Genomic DNA, 18461 nt, shown 5'->3' with positions numbered 1-18461 from the left:
TGGGCAATCGTGGGGTTACGGCTGAGAGTGTGCAAACCACATGTATTAATAACTGTGTGACTGATTTGGGCTTCCAGGTAGACAGCCGTAAGCCACTCCCCCCGCCCCTCACACACACACACACACACACACACACACACACACACACATTGATTCCACATCCTGCAACTCTACCAAACTCACTTACTAGTTCTGATAGTTTTGGTGGAGTGTTTCGGGTTTTCTGTATACAGTACCTCGTCATCTGCAAATACTGCAAGTTTTAATTACGCCTTCGTGACCTGGATGTTTTTACTTCTTTTGTTTCTGTTTCATCTGACCGCCGTGGTGAGGACTTCCAGTGCGGTGTTGAACTCGAGTGGTGGAGCGGGCTTCCTTATCTTGTTCCGGAGCTCAGAGCGAAGGCTTTCAGCCCCCCACCGCCGAGCACGAGGTTAGCTGTGGGCTTGTCGCGTGCGGCCTCCATATGTTGAGATAAGATTCCTTCTACCAACTCTGTTGAGAGTTTTTAATCACAAGAGGATGCTGAATTCTGTCCAGTGCTTTTTCTGCATCTATTGAGATGGTCATGGGGGTTTTGTTCTCTCCGTAACGTGACGCATCACACTGCCTGATCTGGGGACGTTGAACCGTCCTCGCACCCTGGGCACGGATCCCACCTGGTCACGGTGTGCGGTCCTTCGAATGGGCTGCTGGATCCGGTTTGCTGACACTCAGTGGGGGTCTTTGCATCCACGTTCATTGAGTACCTCGTCCTGTAATTTTCCTTTTCTGAATGTCTCTAATGTCTTTCTTTGTCTGATTTTCCTACCAGGGCAATGTTGGTTTCTCAGAACGAGTTTGGATGCGCCCCTTCCTCCTCTGTGTTGTAGAACTGTCTAAGACGGATCCCCCTTAGACTACTAGGTAGCAGTCATCTGTGAAGCTGGTTGGTCCTGGATTTTCATCTGTTGGAAGTTTTGCTGATTACTGCTTCAATTTCGTTGACAGTAATGATTTAGGCTTGGTTTTGTATTTCTTCCTGGTTCAGTCTTGGAAGGTCATACACTCCCAGAAATGTACCCATTTTGTCTAGATGGTTGAATTTGCTCGCATGTAACTGTTGTAGTATTCTTTAATGACTCTTCAGTCCTGTGATGTTGGTTATAACTTCCTTCATTTGTGATATTTATTTGGGTTCTCTTTTTTTCTAGATGGCTTTAGCTCAAGATCTGGCAATTTTGCTTATCTTTTCAAAGAACCAGCTATTAGTTTCACTGGTTTATTTTTTCCTATTTTTCTTTCATGTCTATTTTATTTCCACTCTGATCTTAACAATTCCCTTAGTTCTGTTTACTTTGGGTTTGTTTATCCTTTCCTAGTTCTTTTGGGTGTAGACTTAAAAATTTACTGAGATTTCCTCGTTTCTTCAGGCAGGCTGCAGAGCTATAAACTTACCTCTTAGAACTGCTTTTGATGCATCCCACAAATTTAGAGAAGTTGTGTCATTTTCGTTGTTTTTTTTTTTTCAGGGCAGGTCTCGCTCTCCTCTGTAACACCAGCCTTGCGGTCGCAGGCGGCTCGGCACCTGCCTGCCTGGAGTTTCTGCCTCTCCCAGTCCCCTCCTGTGGCCGAGTGCCAGTGTCCCGCCACCGTGGTCGGAAAAGATGCTGGGTGTGACTTTAGTCCTCTTGAAATGACAGGCTTGCACTGTGCCCTCACAAGTGGCCCGTCCTAGAGAAGGTTCCCTGTGGAGAAAAGTCCGTGTTCGGCAGGTTGGGGGTGAAATGGTCTACAAATGTGAATGGAGTCGAGCTGATCTACTGGGATGTTTAAGGCCACTATCTTCTCACAAGCTTCTGTGTGAGTGCGCTATCCATCCAGTGCTGCGAACGGGGTATTAAAGTCCCCTACCAGTCCTGCGACACTGTGGGTTTCTCCCTTTATGTCCACTAGTGACCACTCTACTTAGTGAGGTGGCCCTGCGCTGGGTGCACGGAATTCACCATTGTATGTCTTCCCTTGGACCGACCCCTTTATAGTTACACGATCTTCCCCTTCTCTTATTTCGCATTTTTGTTTTAAGGCCTGTTTTGGACGATGTAAGTGCTGCTACCCAGCTTTCTTTCCATTTTCACTTGTGTGGAGTATCTTTCTCCACCCTTCACTCTCAGTCTGTGTGTCTCTTCCGCTCTGGAGCCCCCCCCCCCATAAGCAGCACGTCGATGGGACACGCTCCTCACTTCATTCCGCCACCAGACAGGTTTTCATAGGAGCGTGCGACCATTTACGCTGAAAACAGTTACTGAGAAGTGTCTGCTCATTTCCCTTTTGCTAATTGTTTTTGGTCGTTTTTATAGTTCTGCTCATTACTTCTCTTGTTCTCTTCCCTTTGCTTCACTGCTTTGCTGTAGTGTTTTGTTTGGTTTCTTTCGCTTTATTCTTTATCTTTGGCAGGTTTTGGGATTGTGCTTACCGTAAGGTTTATGTATCCCATTCCAGACCTCAAAGAGCCCATTTTAAGTGGACATGTGACTGTTCAAACGTCCTCTACAAGGACTGTAGTTCACTCCTTCTCCAAGCCGTTACTGACGTCATGCTGCAGACCTTCCTGTGCTCTGGGCCTCCTGACCACTTACCGCAGTTCGAAGTCAGTTGGAAACTTCTGTCTTTTAACCTTCGTAGCAGCTTTTTAAATGTCTGACTTGCTGTATTCATTAAATACTTGGATCTACCTGTGACGTTTTTCCCTTTCTCATATTCCTTTTTCTGGCTACGATCTTTCCATTTCTGCTTAGAGATGACACGTGAACGTCACCAACACAACTGCTTCGGAGACGGCCACTGCCCCGAGCCCAGGGCCCAGGGGACGCTCCCCTCCCCATCTGAGTGGGAACCGCGCCACCCAGCATCCCCGGACGGAGGCTCCCTCCCCGGAGCACGTTGACAGCATCTGCCACTCCTCTTGCGCTGTTCGGGACCTCCTGGGTCAAGACCACCGGCCCAGGGTCAAGACCACCTGCCCAGTCCAGGCCAGAAGGAAGCCGAGGCGGCGCAACAGGTCACCCCCTGCACCCCTCTTCCCCCACCCCCCGCGGAGTGGCGGGAGCACAAGCCTGTGTTTATAACAACGCCCAGACCCTCTGCCCGAGGCATCACTCCCCTCCAGGTCCAAGCCCTCTCCAGCCCCGCAGCTCCCCGGCGAGCGTCCCCGGGAGACCGGCATGTTGCTCCCGTGGGAAAGACACGAAGAGACGCCCCCAGTGGCCGCAGCAGCGTCACTCGCCTCCCTCCTCGGCGGGTGCTCCACCTTCACTCCCTGCCAGCACCGCTCACGCTGGGACCAGCGCTGCTCTGCAGAGCAGCTGCACAGGCCCGGGGGGGCCCCCCGATGGCATCCGAGGCAGGAAGGAAACACCACATTCCAACAGCCCCGTCCAGGAAAAGGCCAAAGGGGCCTTCGGTCCGGTCTGCACCCTGCGGCCCTGACGGCAGGGCCTAGTGCTCGAGGTAAACCAGCCAGACCCACGAGTACGTCACAGACGAGTCACGGTCACTCCAGGCAAAGGCCTCTCTGTCCTGCATACCTCTCCAGCCTCACTGCACCACTTCTCAGAGAAGAGGCGGAGCCAGTGAGCATCTCAGCAGAGCCTGGAACAGAGACCCATTCAGCTCCAAGCCCCCTCCCTCCCCTCGGGCCGCCTGGTCTCCCAGCAGGACGCTGGGGCCTGGGAGCAGAGGCCCCCCCCACCCCAAGGTCTGCAGGGGGGTAGCCCTGGAGGGACTGGCAGAGCAACCCCTGTGGCTCCCACTCGGAAGCGAGGGTCTGGCCGGGCCGCCCCGAGCAGGCAGCCGGCCCATAGGCTGGCAGCGTGCTTCCAACCCCAGCACCCACCTCCAAGGTCCTGGCCCCAGGCCGCCCTGGGGCCCAGAGACAACGACGAGAACAGGGCCGCGCAAATGACTTTAGTGGGACACGCTGCTTTGTGTCTGCTCACCTTGAAGGCCAAGTCTTGTGAACAGAGCGTGGGGCTGGCTGCATTCCTAATTAACTCAGGGGCTGAAAAAACAAACCATCGCTCCTGGCCTCCGAGAACAAGCACCAGGATCTGGCGCAGGTGCCAGGCCAGCCACACGCTGCTGGCCGCCCGCAGAGCCACAGCCGCGGCCGCCTTCCCTCCAGATGGAGGCCTGTGCTCTTCCAGGCGGACGGCGTCCCACGGGCCCACCTCACCTTCCCACTGCCCTTCGTGTCTCGCCCTTCGTGTCTCCCCGAGTCCTCTGCGGGCAGCGGGCGTGGCCACACCTCCAGTTCCCTGCTACCCTCCAAGTGAGTTACCACAGTTTCCTGCCCCTTCGCTGTTGGGAATGTTTCCGGGACAACCCGGCCTCTGAGGGTGTGTGGCAGGCGCTCCGCCCTGGGCCTGGCCCCCGCCCCAGGCAGGTCTGCAGGAGCCAGCCGGGGAGAGGGTGGGGGCGGGCTACTGCCCTGGGGCTGCCGAGGGGAGGGGCGCACAGAAGGAAGGGCAGAGGGGCTGAGATGAAAATGAGCGGCACTCAGCTGAGAAACAGCCCCTGGGAAAGCAGAGTCCCGGCTTCTCCGCGTGGCCCGCACCACACAGGAGGGACGCACAAGAGGGGACGGAGGGGGACCGAGAAAGAGACAGAGAAAGCAGCCGAGGGGAAGGCACGCGGAAGAGAAGGAGCGAGAGCAACCTGCCTTTTCATGGACCACTGACTTCATCCACAAACACCACTGAGCGGGCATTTCCTGCCCAACAACACAGGAGTCAACGAGACAAAACAAGGTCTCGCGTCACCAGGTTCCACCGAGGAACAAACCAGCCACCACGCAAGGGAGGCTTGCGTGACAGCGGCGGCAGGTGGTGCGAACCGGTGTGGTGGGTCCTCCATCCCCCCCGCATCTGTGGGGTCATTCCAGACCCAGGCGACGCCAAGGACACGGACAACACCAAACACACGCACCTGTGCTGAAGTTTAACACACGGACACAGTAAGAGGTCAACAGCAGTAACTACCTAGTGAGACAGAGCAGTTCCAACAATACAGTCCAATGAGGTATGTGGAGGCTTCGGGTCGTGACCAAGCCAACTGAGGGTCAGTGACCCCACACCCCGCGACACCCGACAGTGCATCTGGTCCCCACCCATTCCGTGGACATGCTGGACAAGGGACGGTCCAGGTCCCGGGCGGGACAGAGCAGGACACACGAGGTTTCATCATGCCACCAGAACCATGCACGATTTAAACTGCATGAATTGTTATATTTCTGGGATTTTCCACATAAAATTTTCAATCACTGTCCTGACCTGTGTGACTCAGGGGGTCGGGCAGCATCCCACAAACGGGAAGGTTGCAGGTTCGATTCCCACTCAGAGCACATGCCATACATGTTTGTCCACGACTAATGTGAAGCCATGAGGTTCAAGGTAGTCATGACCTTGGACCTATGCACCCCATATATGTGACAGTGTTTAGGAAACGAGTTTGCTTGTACCTCTCGGATCAGCCACGCCCTCCACGGTTAAACAGGCAGCCCTACTCGGTTATTCCCGGCAGGTGCTGCTGCCCCACCTACTCGACCGGATGAGCCTGCCCAGGGGAGGTCCGCTGCAGTGAAAGCACCCGTCCTTCTGGGGCACTAGCTGGGGAAGTTCGTGTTCTGGAGCTCACTCGCCTTCCCACCTGCCAGTCTTCCCACATCCTGGTTTCAGACCGGCCTGGGGGTGCCCATCCGAGTCACAATTCCTGGAACAAGAGATAACCCGCCACTCTAGTGGTCATCCCAGGAAAACGGGTAGACAGTCACTCGCTGGACCACAGCAGCCAATAAAAACAAAACTTTAAATTTTCTGGTAGTTGCATTTTGAAAAAGCTAAAAGGTTAAATCACATTTAATAACCTACTTTATTCAATGTAGTGGATCACGAATGTTATTTCAGCACATAATCGTGGGATGATATGCCCCTCCTTCTCCCTGAGTGTCTGTGGTCTGCTCCATGTGTTCCGCGGGCGCTGTCCTGGTCCAGACGAGCTACCTTCTCAAGGCCCCCACAGGGCGGTAGGGCCACGGACCATCTGAGGGCCACGTGTGGCCAGAGGAAGGGAGAGATGGGTCTCCATCTCCATGAGGGTTTCCTGGTCTCCGAACTGCCAGACTCCTCTTTCTCACAGCCCCTTCCAGGGACAAAACAGCTGCCGTCAGAGAGGGAGATTCAGAAAGACACACACAGCCCCACGAGAAGCGGCCACTGGAGGAAGGCGGAGACTGGCAGCTGCCACGAGCCCTGGAACCCACACCAGCAGACCCCAGAAGGCGCCAGGAGAGGCCCTTCCCCAGAACCTTCACAGAGCGTGTGGCCCGGGGACACCTCGGTGTTGGGCTGCTGGCCTCCAGAACTACAGGGGAAGGAGTTTCTATGTCTTGGGCCCCTTCCACAGCAGCCCTGGGAAACCACAACACGGACGGGGCTGGACTCGACCGGCGCCAGTGTTTCGGGGCTTCAGAGAGGACGGGACGGTTGGTGAGCAGCGGCCACCCTCCAGAGGGACCAGGCCACGAGGTCCACGTGGGGCTGTGCCCGTGGCTGTCAGGTGCTCTCTGAGCAAAGTGGGCGGAGAGAGAGGGAAGCAGCCAGCCTGCGAGTCAAGCACTTTCTGAGGACTGAAGGTCCTGGCTCAACCCCAGCCTGAAACCAGGCGTCCACAAAGGGCTCATCCTCCCCTTGCTATCCAGTCGGGGGCCCTCTCCCTTTGCCCCTCCAGCTGGAGTCCAGATTCTTCCACCCTGTCCCCCTGTGGGAGAGGCGCTCAGTCGCCCTGCGTGAGTGGGTCACCAAGGGGAACAATCCCTTGGAAAATTCCTTTCCACTAATCACCTCCCATCCAAGGATGAACATCCGAGTAATTAACTCAATGCTCCGGACTATAGAAGCAGCCCCTAGTCATTGTAAAACCCTTCAGGGCCAGGAAAACTTTTGCAGACTAAAAATCGCCCTTCATTTCAACACTAGAAGATATATATGTTGTTGGTATTTTGGCTACGTTTACTATTGGTGCCTGATGTAACTAAGAGAAACACTTCATGATTAAAGAAAAAAACTCTGAAGATGGGATATTTGGGAAGAATCACCCAGACAAAGAAAAAGGCTGGGGGGTGGGGGCCCGGACTATCAGAAAAATGGAGGAACTGGGCCAGGTTAATCCAAGGCCATTAACCATTTTAACACTGCAAGAAGTCAGAAGGATTTTATTCAAAAAAAAAAAAAAATGAGAAGAAATTCAAGATGTAAATCTCACTTAAGATAAGAATCTTTGAGTCAGTTGCAGTAATGCTCAGGGTATTAAACTTGACTCATGTTCTCACTAAGCTCTTTCTTTCACAATTCCACACACTAGTTTTTGTAGCCTGGAAAAGCTGTACCTTCATATTTCCCAGGATTTCATTTTTTCCCCAGATTTTGGTTTTCTAGAGACCATTAACACCACAATCAACACCATATCTTATGCCCTTGGAGAGGGTCAGCCTGCACCCCTGTAACCGCCTGGGGGGCCGCTCTAAGAGCTATAAGAAAGAAGAACTGGAGGCCTGCCCCCCCCCCGCCGGGGTTGGGGGGCGTTATTCAGAACTGGTGCAGCAGGACGGGAGGTGGAGAGCTGGATTTTCTCCTAGACGAGGTAGATTTCCCCAACTAAACCCAGGGGCTGTCTGTGATCCGTAACTTCAGCCCTTCTCACTCTGAGAAGCTACATCATCAGTCCTGCTACCAAGAATGGGCCATTCGGCCCTGACCACGTGGCTCGGTGGGGTGGGTGTCGACCCCCAAAGTGAAAGACTGCAGGTTCGATTCCCAGTCAGGGCACATGCCTGGGTCGTGAGCTGGATCCCTGCTCCAGGAGCACATGAGAGGCAACCAATCAATGTTTCTCTCCCTCTCTTTCCCCCTCCTTTCCCCATCTCTCTAAAAATAAAATCTTTTAAGTAAAAAAAAAAAAAAAAAAGAATGGCCTTGATTTCTTTCTGTGAGTCACTTGATTTCTAGTCCTTGGCCAGAAACCCCAAACCCCTAATGCCACCTGCAACTTTCACAGACCCTGCCAACCAGATTCCGACCCCGCTTCCTGGAGAACTAGGCGCCGGAAGGGAGCCGGAATCACTCAACGAGCCCCCACAAACCCTTCTGTACGGTAACCGGACCAGTCTGCTACACTGGTGGACGGACCACAAAACCGAGGCCGCGGGCAGGGTCGATCCCCCAGGTAAGTAATTAACTGTCAGGTGGGAAAAAAACCCGCAGGGTGAATTTTGTAAATCGATTTTTAAGTAATTGGATTCTTAAATTGTTCAGTTACGTGAAAACCACAGTTACGAGGCTTCCGTTTTTTTAATTACAACGAAATGTTAAAGTTCAATTGATATAATTATTGGGTTGAAATGTTAATGTCTAACCACATGGATTTCCAGATGAGATAATTGTCCTAACATTCATCAAACTTTCCTCAAATGTCACCGTAGCCCTGCACTGAACTTGCAGCCGTTCCTGGGAGAATTTTTAACGCTCGGTAACCCAGTCAAGGAGAGCGGCCAGCCCAGGACGCGCACGGGCAACTCACGGGCCCAGGACGAGCTCTCCCTGCAGTTCACAGTGACCCCAGGGGGCGGCACCGCCCAGGCAGAGAGAAGCCCAAAGCACCTGAAATTACCGCCCAGCTTTTGAAAACTTCCTATCTTAAAAGATACTTTATGGAGCTTAATAAAAACCAAATCTTTAAGTGACCGAAATGACCCGATGCCTCAGACCACTGCCTGACCTGACGTGCTCACACCGGAACAGGCAGGAGCCAGAAACAGCTCGCCTCCACAAAGACGTGCGCAAGACGCGTGCGCGGCTCTCCAACACCGTGCGCCCTCTGAGCACAGAACCGTCTCCCTCGGTGTGAACAGCAACAGCTCCGCTCACCCTCTGTCTGGGGACTGCAGCCAGACGGCTCCTTACACGGCCTCCCCAGTGGGACAACTGACATCCACAGTGGCTGCCCACGTCCCCTGGCTGGCGACTAAAACCGCCCCCAGTCACAAACCCATTTGCCAACGTAACACAGCGGAAAAACAGAACACCCAAAAGCTGGTCCCGAGAGAGTTCACTGTCAAATCACTTTGCAAATACTTCCCTCGCACACCTTTGACAAATGAGTCACTGAGCCATTCACACAGCTCTTTAAATAAAGAACGTATTGCCTTTTTAAAATGTAAAATCAGCTCTAAAAGAAAGTATTTCCAGTGCTCCCTTTCTCAATCTATGAACTCAATTAAGCCAAGCCCAGAGAACGAGACAGGAAGAAATACAAAGCTGGCGTACCCACCTACTACGGGGTAAAGAGCACTGACGAACTTAACTAAGCGAGCTTCGCTGGTTGTCAGCTTTAAAAAGCAAGTGACGTGCAAGTGACGCCGTCGAGGTGAAAAGATGACCCACGGAACAGAGAAAACGTCTGCAGGTCATGTGCCTGGTGAGGGGCTGGCACCCAGGACACGTAGAGAACTCTCGAGATGCAATAAACAAACAGACAAAACAATCCAAAAATGGGCAAAGGTCTGAACAGACATCTCTCCAAAGACACATGACTAGCCCACGAGCACCTGGAAAGCTGCCCCACGTCACTACCCCCCCAGGAAACGCACGTGGAAACCACAAGGAGGCGCCATCTCTTCTCCCACCAGGAGGGCTGGACTCCAAGGGGCAGATGCGGGGAAGCGGCCCCCCAGGCACTGCTGGCCCCCAGGTCGCACAGGCGGCCACTCAGAACAGCGTGGCAGTTCCACACGACCCAGAGTTTGACTCCTACGTAAGCACCGAAAAGAACTTCAACAAACATTCAAACAAATATTTGTAAATGAATGTTCAGAGCAGTAACCATTCCCAATGGCCCAAGGGTGGAACCGACCCTAACACCCACCAACAAGTTAATGAATACAGTGTGGTGTATCCGTGTGTTGCAATACAACTCGGCAACAAAAAGAGCGGAGCACTGCCACCACGCGGACAGCGCCAGAGAACACGGTGCTCCGTCAGAGGAGCTGGTCACAAAGGGCCACACGATCCATTCATATCCTTCTCTTGGGGACAAAGAAACTGTTCTAAAGTCGATCAGGGTGTTAGTGACACAACCCTGCACACAGATGGAAAACCACTGACTCCTGGGCGGGAAGGACCTGAGTCCAGAGGGGTGTGTGCCAGGTACATCCTAATAACACTGTCACGCACAACCTAAGAGGAGAGGCAGACTCCACCACGCCTACGGAACACAGTCGTACCGGGCCCAAGGGCCTGGGGGGGGGGGGGGGGGGGGGCGGGGCTGGGGGTTGAGAGGAAGCTAGACAAAGACCTGCTCCTTTTCAGGCCGGGATGCCAGGGCACAGGGCAGGGAACTAAAGTAGAGTCTGAGTGATGTAAGGACTTCATGAGTGTGTGAGCTGTGAAGGTAACCACTAAGGGCCTCGAGGGCACAGGAAGGCGGTGAGGGCAGCGAAGCAGCGGAATCACCACCTATGACCAGTGTGGCTCCGAGATGTCCCACAAAGTGAGGGGTCGTGCGCTGGATTCCCAGTCAGAGCCAGGTCCCTGTTGCGGGGCGCACGAGAAGCAATGAATGGATATCTCTCCCCCTCTCTTTTTCCCTCCCTTCCCCTCTCTCTAAAAATAAATAAAAATAAAAATGAGCATGAAATAAGGACATAACTTGTGTCCCGGAAAATGTGCAGGTGGACACCGCCGTGACCAAGGGAGGCGGTGACGTGTGCCTCACAGCAGAACCGACTACGGCTTCACAGCCCAAGGCGGCCCCCCTGTGAAGGCAGCTGGGGGACACCCATGAGGTCCTCAGGGGAGACTGGGCAAAGCCCCTGCCCTCTGCTCACGTGGGCGCAGCAGACAGGAAGATCCCTCACCTCAAGGTCAAAGTTCTGCAAAGGAGAGCAATGGGACGCCCTCAGTCACCTTGGGATCCAAAGGTCGTTCCAGGAAAGTGCCCGCAGCACTGCCCCACCCAGCGGTCCCAGGTCACATGCCTTTCATCCCCCCAGGTGCACAGCCAGCAGAGTTCGTGGTGGGGGAAGGACTCCCCTCCCAGGTCACCGGGTTGTAACTTTGACCCTTGGGGCTCGGGTAGTGGCACTAAGGTGACACCCAGGCCCAACCAGGATTGTCCCAGAGGGCTGCGCCTCACAGGTCTGGAAGGGCTGAGGTTCTCCGCCTGGGGGCCACCACACCTGAGGAGCTGGCCCTCCCTGCCCTCCAGGACCGGAGAGACCTCGTGCCCTGGGAGGAGATGGAGATGCACGTCAGTGCGCTGGGTCAGGCGCACCCCACACAGGAGGCCGCGGCAAGAACAACCCCAGCTCAGGGCCTCCACCCCACGGCCCCAGAAGCCCCAGAGGTGAGGGGACACCCGTGAGCCCCAGCTCCCAACTCTCCCTGCCAGAACTGTCCTCTGCCCGGGGGTAGCCGAGTACTCCTCCCAGAACCCAGGGGTGCAGCTGGGTCAAAAGAGATCTTGTCCCCAGGATCTCAAGAAATTCTGAGATGGCCAGTCTGGAAAGTCACCCCCCGCCCCCGAAGCCAGAGAGGTCTCCAACCTGGTGGGAGAGAGGGGAGGCAAAGCAGACGACCTCCTCCTCCTCCTCCTCCTCCTCCTCCTCCTCCTCCTCCGGGGCCCCAGGACCCCACTGCAGACCTCAGGCCAACCCCACCCTCTTCTGAAGAGCGCTGACAGGAAATCCGGTCCCCACGGTTTCCACTGTGCTGGCCGGGTGGCTTCCCAAGTCCCTTATCAGCTCAGCAGAGGGCAGGGCCCTTATCAGCTCTGCAGAGGCCTGGGGGAAGCCAGGCGCAGGGGCTGGAGAGCTCTTCGTCCAAGGTCAGCAGCTCCTGGCCCAGAGGAGGCACCGCCAGAGAGCGCCCACCGGGCTGCAGGACGGAGTCTTTCTGCAAGACCTCGCCTCCTCCGTGGCCAGAGAACAGAGCTCAGTGGCATCTTTCAGGAAAAGCCACTGAGTCCCCCAGCCTCCCAGCGACGTGTTTCCTCCGGAATCTGTATACACAGCCTTTCAGCCTAAGGGGGTGGGGCTGGAGTGAAATAACACAGGTGTGGTGTGTCTTTTTGTTTTTAATCCAAACACCCTTCCCTCCCCTTTATCCCTCCTCCTCCACAAACTCAAAGAGACCCTGGAAACACGCGCAGTGGCCTGCTTCCTACACTTCAGTTTTGCTGGGGCTCTCAAAACTGCGGGGACCTCCGCCCTCAACCACACCCTCGTGCGCCCCGGTGGACGGGATGCTTGTGGCAACATGGAGCCGCTGCTGAAGCCCTGGCCCACGCGGTGACGGAAGAAGCTGCCTCCCACCGAGCTCCTGGCTGAATCACCACTCTTTGTCTAGCACCCTCTGAACGCACGCAGCAGGGCGGATCGCATGCACAGCACCCCAGGGCTGCGGCCCCCTCTTCTGCCAACCTGTCCTAGAGATCCTCGCTTGCAGTACGCCAGTCGCAGCTCAACCTCAGCCCAACCCGGGAGAACTCCAGGGTCTTCCAGAAGGATCTCACCCAAGCACAGGCAGGACCTCTCCAGAGCCCCAGTCTAGGCCAGGATGAAGTCCCTCCCAAGGCCCTGGGCCCCAGAACAGTGCGTGTCTCACGCCCAGGGAGCGGGAAGGAGGCGCAGGGGGTCGGGGAGGGGGTGGAAGGGAGCAGCCGCCTAACTATTAATACCTTGTACCCTTTTACACTGGAGGATTGTTTCATTTTCAAAACACTCTGTTCCTGGCTGAGCACGGCTTTATTTTTGAGTGCCTCCTTTATTTAATAAATTTTTTTAATCGTTAAAAAGAAGTGATTCGGCCTACACAGATGAGCAATGTTTTTTTAACACTGGAGTTATTATTTACACAAAACTGAACACGAAGAGATGAAATGACCTGAAGTTTGAAATTGTGAAAACCAGTAACATTTTGCTGGGGTGTTGCAAATAGCTTTTTCTGGTCCCGTGCTGGGGGGGACCCACACATTCCAGCACAAGTAACGCCCTGTTTGATTACAAAATCCTTTATGACACAATCGCGAGCATGTCATTCTGTATGACACTGTCACACTCATGTACACTATGTGATACTTTAGGTGAGATGTTCACAGTGAAACTACAGATTATTACAACCATATTAGTGTCCTACCAAGCGCACTCAAGCAGGCGTTACTTCTGCTGGCCCATAATTGGTTAATTTAGAAGGGAAAATGTATCTATGTACAGATACTCCACACCAGTGAAACAGTGTTTTAGATACAGGAATCCAAATGACCGGAGACACGAAAAATATGGTCTCCCCCAACCAGAAGCCTGAACCTGCGGGGTCAGGAGCTCCCAGGACTCAGAGTGAGGCCGGACCCTCGTGGCCTCGGCAAGGAGAAAGCCAGGTCCTCACTGAGGTCTTCGGCAGTCCCCAGAAGCCCCAAGCTAGTCACCACAGCAGCACAAAGTGCTTCTCCTGGGGACAGTAAGCTCCCTGCTGTCGGGGTGCAGTGCAGGCCCTCAGCAACTCTCTGGGAACCAGGCTGCCCCATGCCCCAGAATGCCTGGGGTCTGGGGGGGCCCCCACAGGAATTTGGTGGGGGTAGGGGTGGGGGAGGGGACAGGACTAGGATTGCCTTTCTGTCCCGGTTCAGAGGGGAGGAGAAGGCAGGGGAGGGACTGGGAGGCAGACCTGCAGGGGAGAGAGGATAAGCCTTTGTTCTAGCTCTTTGGATGAGCTTTAGATGGAGTTAAATTGTCAGCTAATGAGATTTCCTCAACTGTGCCCCTTTCAAGTCTAGGCCCCAAAGGATCTGTTCCCCAGACAGCAGCAGGGGGCAGAGCCGCCTCCCTGTCCCCAAGGGCAGGAGGATTCCCAAAGCAAGCCCAGGAGCTCAAAACCGGTCATAAGTTTATCCACACCCACCGCCTCACCACAGGCTGCAGCGGCCCTCAACACTGGGGTGACCAGCAGGTCCGGGAACAGGGGGGCAGAGGGCGCACAGGTGGGCACCATCCCAGTGCACAGGCTGCAGGGCCAGCACCCAGTCCTCATTTTGTCTGCCGGTTCGTCCCCGCTTGTTTTGGCAGGTAAAGGCCTGAGATCTGCACGCAAAGCTGGGCTACGGGACCCTGACCTATAATTTACTCCGACTGGCAAAGGGTGCCAAAACAGAAGCATTTTCTTTTCAGTAACATCTTATTCTGTCGGCTAGCCTGAGAGCGTCCTTTTTAAACTATTTATCTGGTTATGTTAAGGAATTATTCTTGCTTGGGGCTTTTTCTGTTTGCAACTGGCTCTTTCTTCGCCTAAAGAAAATCAGCTGCTGGAGCAGAGAGACACGTCAAACATGCTGACAGCATTGGAAGCTATTCACCAGCATCAGTCCCGTCCTGCGGTCCCCAGTCCCATCCCACGGTCCCCAGCCCGCCCAGCTCCCTGCAGAGGGCTGCTTCTCCCCCACTCGGCGATAATTACTTGGCAACTTCCGTGTTTACGCCCAGAGACATCTCCCTGGAGGAGAGCTTTGCCACGGGGCACAAAGAGCACATTCTAGAAACTAGCAAGTTACCAGCTCACATTCCCCTGCTATCTGGCAGTGTTCCCTCCCTGCCAAAGCCAGGTGTCTCTTTGTTCGAACTTCCCTCCATCCGGGCACTTAATGACTCTGCACGGCGGCCATTGGCTCCTTCCCACCTGGCCAGGTTTCTGCCTCCACCCCGGCCTGGGCCTCAGCATAGCCTCAAGGAAGAGGGAAGACAGGCAGGAGAAGCAACTGAAACCTGAAGGAAATTCAAACAGGAAACGAATCTGGAAGCGATTAGTTCAGTATCGTGTAGTTAAACCTGAGGCCATTAAAACACACCCTGGTGCGAGTCCTCACGCTTTTTAAAACAAACAGGAGCTGAAAGAGAGGAGAGCTTCAGAAAAGGACACGGGGCTGTCCTCTGTAACGGAGTCCCCTACGCAGGAAACCACATTGTTCCAGCGGTTCACACGTGGCAAGCACTGTCCTAAGCAGCAGATTTATACTGTCATTTAATCCCACACACGGACACCAGTGGGAACGCTCATCCCCCACCTTCCAGGCTGGGAAACTGAGACGCTGGAGGGCTCAGCAGCTGTCCCACTCACTGATTGTGGGCAGCACTAAACAGGTACTGGAACCCTTAGCTGGTCTGACCTCAGCGCCAGGCTCTCAACCTCCACTCCAGCTCAGACAAAGTGGATGCCAAGTCAGCACGCGTGGGTAACCTGATCCGGCCCGCTCTGACTCAAGGGTGCCCCACAGCTGCTTCGCGGGCCGCGTGGGTACCACCGAAGTGACACGGATTGGTCGGCGTCCTGAAGGGCTCGCGCGAGTCCTTCAAGACCTGCCACACGCAAAAAAGGGCAGGCTCGGATCCACGTAAGCTGATCGCTTGGCAAGGCTAGACAGAGGACGCTACTGGAAGGGAGGGGAGTGTGGCTCGGTCAGCGCCCCGACGGCCGCCCATCTGAGAAGGACCCTGGCCGGGACGGGGCGCCTCTGGGAGCCGAGAGCAGGGGGAGCCGCGCGCGGCGGGGACTGGAAGCAAAGGCGCCGCCGGGGCGTCTTTTCCCTGCAGCATTTCTCCAGGAGGCCGGGGGAGGGGGCATCACCTGACAGCACGCACCAACTTCTCCCGGCTCGGAGGGGCGCGCGGCAGCGGCAGGCCCGGGGAGCACAGGGCGCAGCTCTCGCCCAATGGCGAGGTCTGTAAACAAAAGCGGGCCCCACGCGGGTCCCCGGGAGGGCGGTGAGCGGCGCGGCAGCATCCCCGGGTCCTGGCCCGCGATCGTGCGCGGGGGCCCCACGCACAGACCTCTGGACCCCGCACCCGGGCCAGTCATTGTCTGCTCGCCTGCAAAATGCCGCTTTAAATGCCACCTCCCTGATCGGCCGATCGGCCGCGGGTCTTCGGCCCAGCGTGCTGACCCCCGCTCTCCTCCCTGTGGGTCCGGCCCCGAGCAGGGCACCGATCGCCAAGGCGAGCGCCCACTCAGCGTCGCCGAAACCCAGGGCCTGGAGGTGCCCGGGTCGGGGACGGAGACACACACGGCCACACGCACGCACACACACGCCCTCCCCGAAGTTGATAAAAATCAGCCGACAAATACAAAGTGCCGCGGCCGCCGCCGCAAGTCAGCGCTGACCTCCCGCCGCCAGGAAGACCGAATGCCAACGCCCGGACACTGTCACTTCCATTCGGCGCCGGGCACCTGGACGCCGCTCGCGCGTCTCCCTCCTTAAGGTTCGAGCGAGAGCTGTCTCCCCGCCTCCCGAGTTTGCGAACACGAAAACAATGCCAGCAGAGCGCAATCAGGGGGAGCTAGGACCCGCCGGGAGCCCCGGTGTGCGGGAGACGGGGGTCGGGACGTGCCCGTCAGGAGCAGAGTAGCTCGGGCATCCTCACCGCGGCCCTCAGGGGGTCTCCGGCCAGCCGGCCCGCGCCCCCCAGGCCCGCGGTACTCACCCGCGACGCTCGTCCCGGGTCCCCACGACGGGGACAGAACGATGCGGGAACGCCGAAATCCCGGGGCTGCGGGGACCGAGGCGACCGCTGCGCTGCAGAGCTGCGAGCCCGACGGCGGCGGCGCTGCTCCGCCCGGCCGCGCTCCGGCACTCGCGGTCGGCCAATGAGAGCTGTCGGAGAGACTCCGCGGGCGGCCTCTGGGGCGGGGCCAAAGGAGCGCGTGGGAAACCAGGCTCCAATTGGTCTGCCTGACGATCGCTCCGCCTCCTTCCGGCCAATCAACAACCGTGGATACAGGAGCGGGGCGTTCGGAGTTGGGCTGGAGACTGACAACAGGAGCACGCTGGGTACCCCGCTGCATCCCGGCCTCCGCGCGCGGCCGGAAGGATGAGGTGCCGCCGGTCCCTAGGCTGCCTTCCCACGCAGCTCCCGCGGCGCGGCCTGGGGACCGCTGGGGTCGACCAACAAGGCGCGGCTGTTGGGGAACGGCGATGGAGCCCCTAACAAAGCAGCTTTGGGTGGGCCGAGTGGCCTCCGCCTCCTGCCGCAATAGGTCCACGAAGCTGCCTGTCACCCTTCATAGGTGGAGGTGGCCAATGACGCACAGAGAAGGGGCTCTAGTTGGCGCGCGCGCGCTCGGCTCGGCGTCGGTGGGATTGGTTGGAGGTAAAGGATTTTCCTGCCACCTAAGACTTGCGGCAGGGTAGGGGAACAGGGGAGGGGAACAGCCAAAAAAAAAAACACCAAAAACGCTGTACCTAGGACACGTGGTCCGGCTTGGAGGCGTGTGCGTGGCGCTAAGGCAGACCAGAACTTTTTTATCAGAAGAAACTACTCCCTCCCCGTGGCTGTTGCGGGATGTTGGCGCCTGCCAGGCTCCAGGTAGGGTGTGGTGGCCTTAACCAGCCCCCGGGAGCCCAACCATTCCCCCTCAGACTCACCTGCCCAGCACGTGAACTTGAAATCTTAGCGAGGGGCTCCAGCCTCACTTTCACCTACTAGGCAGAGTTGTGAGTCTGGAAAGGTTCCCACAAGCCTAGTTTCTTCTTAAATTCCAGAAACGACATTGGCCGTTGGCCGTTTACCTTTCGCGAGGTGGTGAGGCACAGGGAAACTGGGCTCCACCGAAAGCTGAACCCCTCACCTTCAGAGCTTTGGACTTCACTGTTAATACCAGCCTTATTCGGTGGGTGTGTTCGCCCCCGGAGCTGGAAAGCCTGAGCTCCTGGGGTTCTCTGGTTGAACATGGAACCACAGGCCTTGGCGGATTGCTCAGTGGGTTAGAGCATCATCCCAATAAACCAAAGTTGCAGGTTCTGTCTCTGGTCAGGGCACATGCGGGAAGCAACCAGTGAATGCATGAGTAGACGGATCAACAGATCTCTCCTTCTCTAAAAATCAACTGTATAAAAAGAAAGGATATGGAACCACAAAAGAAGCTGCCAGTGTCTCAGGTAAAACCTGAACTGGAAAACTAAGTCATGCTGGACTTCTCCCTGCTTCTCCCCTCTGTTCTCCCGCCTCCCGGATCCAAGCCCTGGTCTCCACCCCCTCACCCCACCGGACATAAGAGACCTTCCACGTCTTTCTTCCCCAGGACTTGCTCCTGAAGTCTAGTCTACATTTTACAGAATCATCCTTCTAAACAGAAGAGAACTTTGCTCTCTCCCCATCTCCCCTTTACCCAGAACACCCCCAACCCCCATAGTTCCTCTTCACTAGCTGATCCCTCCCATTCTTCAGGACCCATCCTGCGGCCAGCATGGGCACCCAGCATGCATTGCTGAGCCACGTACCACTGAGCATAATCTCGTGGGTACTGGGAGTTGTCTCGATCGGGTCAGGGCTAGGTACCCATGCCCCCACCCCTCCCCGGCATCTCCCAGGGCTGACACTACCATTT

The 18461-nt window shown here is 56.0% G+C and overlaps 1 protein-coding gene across 4 annotated transcripts in view; it reads right to left on the bottom strand.

Moving 5' to 3' along the window:
• Positions 1-16630, bottom strand: part of TIAM1 (TIAM Rac1 associated GEF 1) — a 194809-nt gene extending 178179 nt beyond the window's left edge. For 2 of the 4 annotated variants that reach the window (XM_053657892.1, XM_037161425.2), the window contains exon 1: positions 3978-4338. The gene's annotated coding sequence lies outside the window, so the exon portion shown is untranslated. Of the gene's footprint in view, positions 1-3977; positions 4339-16558 lie in introns of those variants that run through there. The other 2 variants (XM_053657893.1, XM_053657897.1) reach the window with 2 other exon arrangements.
• Between the last annotated feature and the right edge of the window lie 1831 nt (positions 16631-18461).

The sequence above is a fragment of the Artibeus jamaicensis genome, unplaced genomic scaffold (assembly GCF_021234435.1).
Source record: "Artibeus jamaicensis isolate MK-2021 breed Jamaican fruit bat unplaced genomic scaffold, CSHL_Jam_final scaffold_474, whole genome shotgun sequence".
Taxonomy (NCBI): domain Eukaryota; kingdom Metazoa; phylum Chordata; class Mammalia; order Chiroptera; family Phyllostomidae; genus Artibeus; species Artibeus jamaicensis.
Note: the sequence above shows the minus strand (reverse complement) of the source record. Positions and strands in the feature narration are given on the sequence as shown.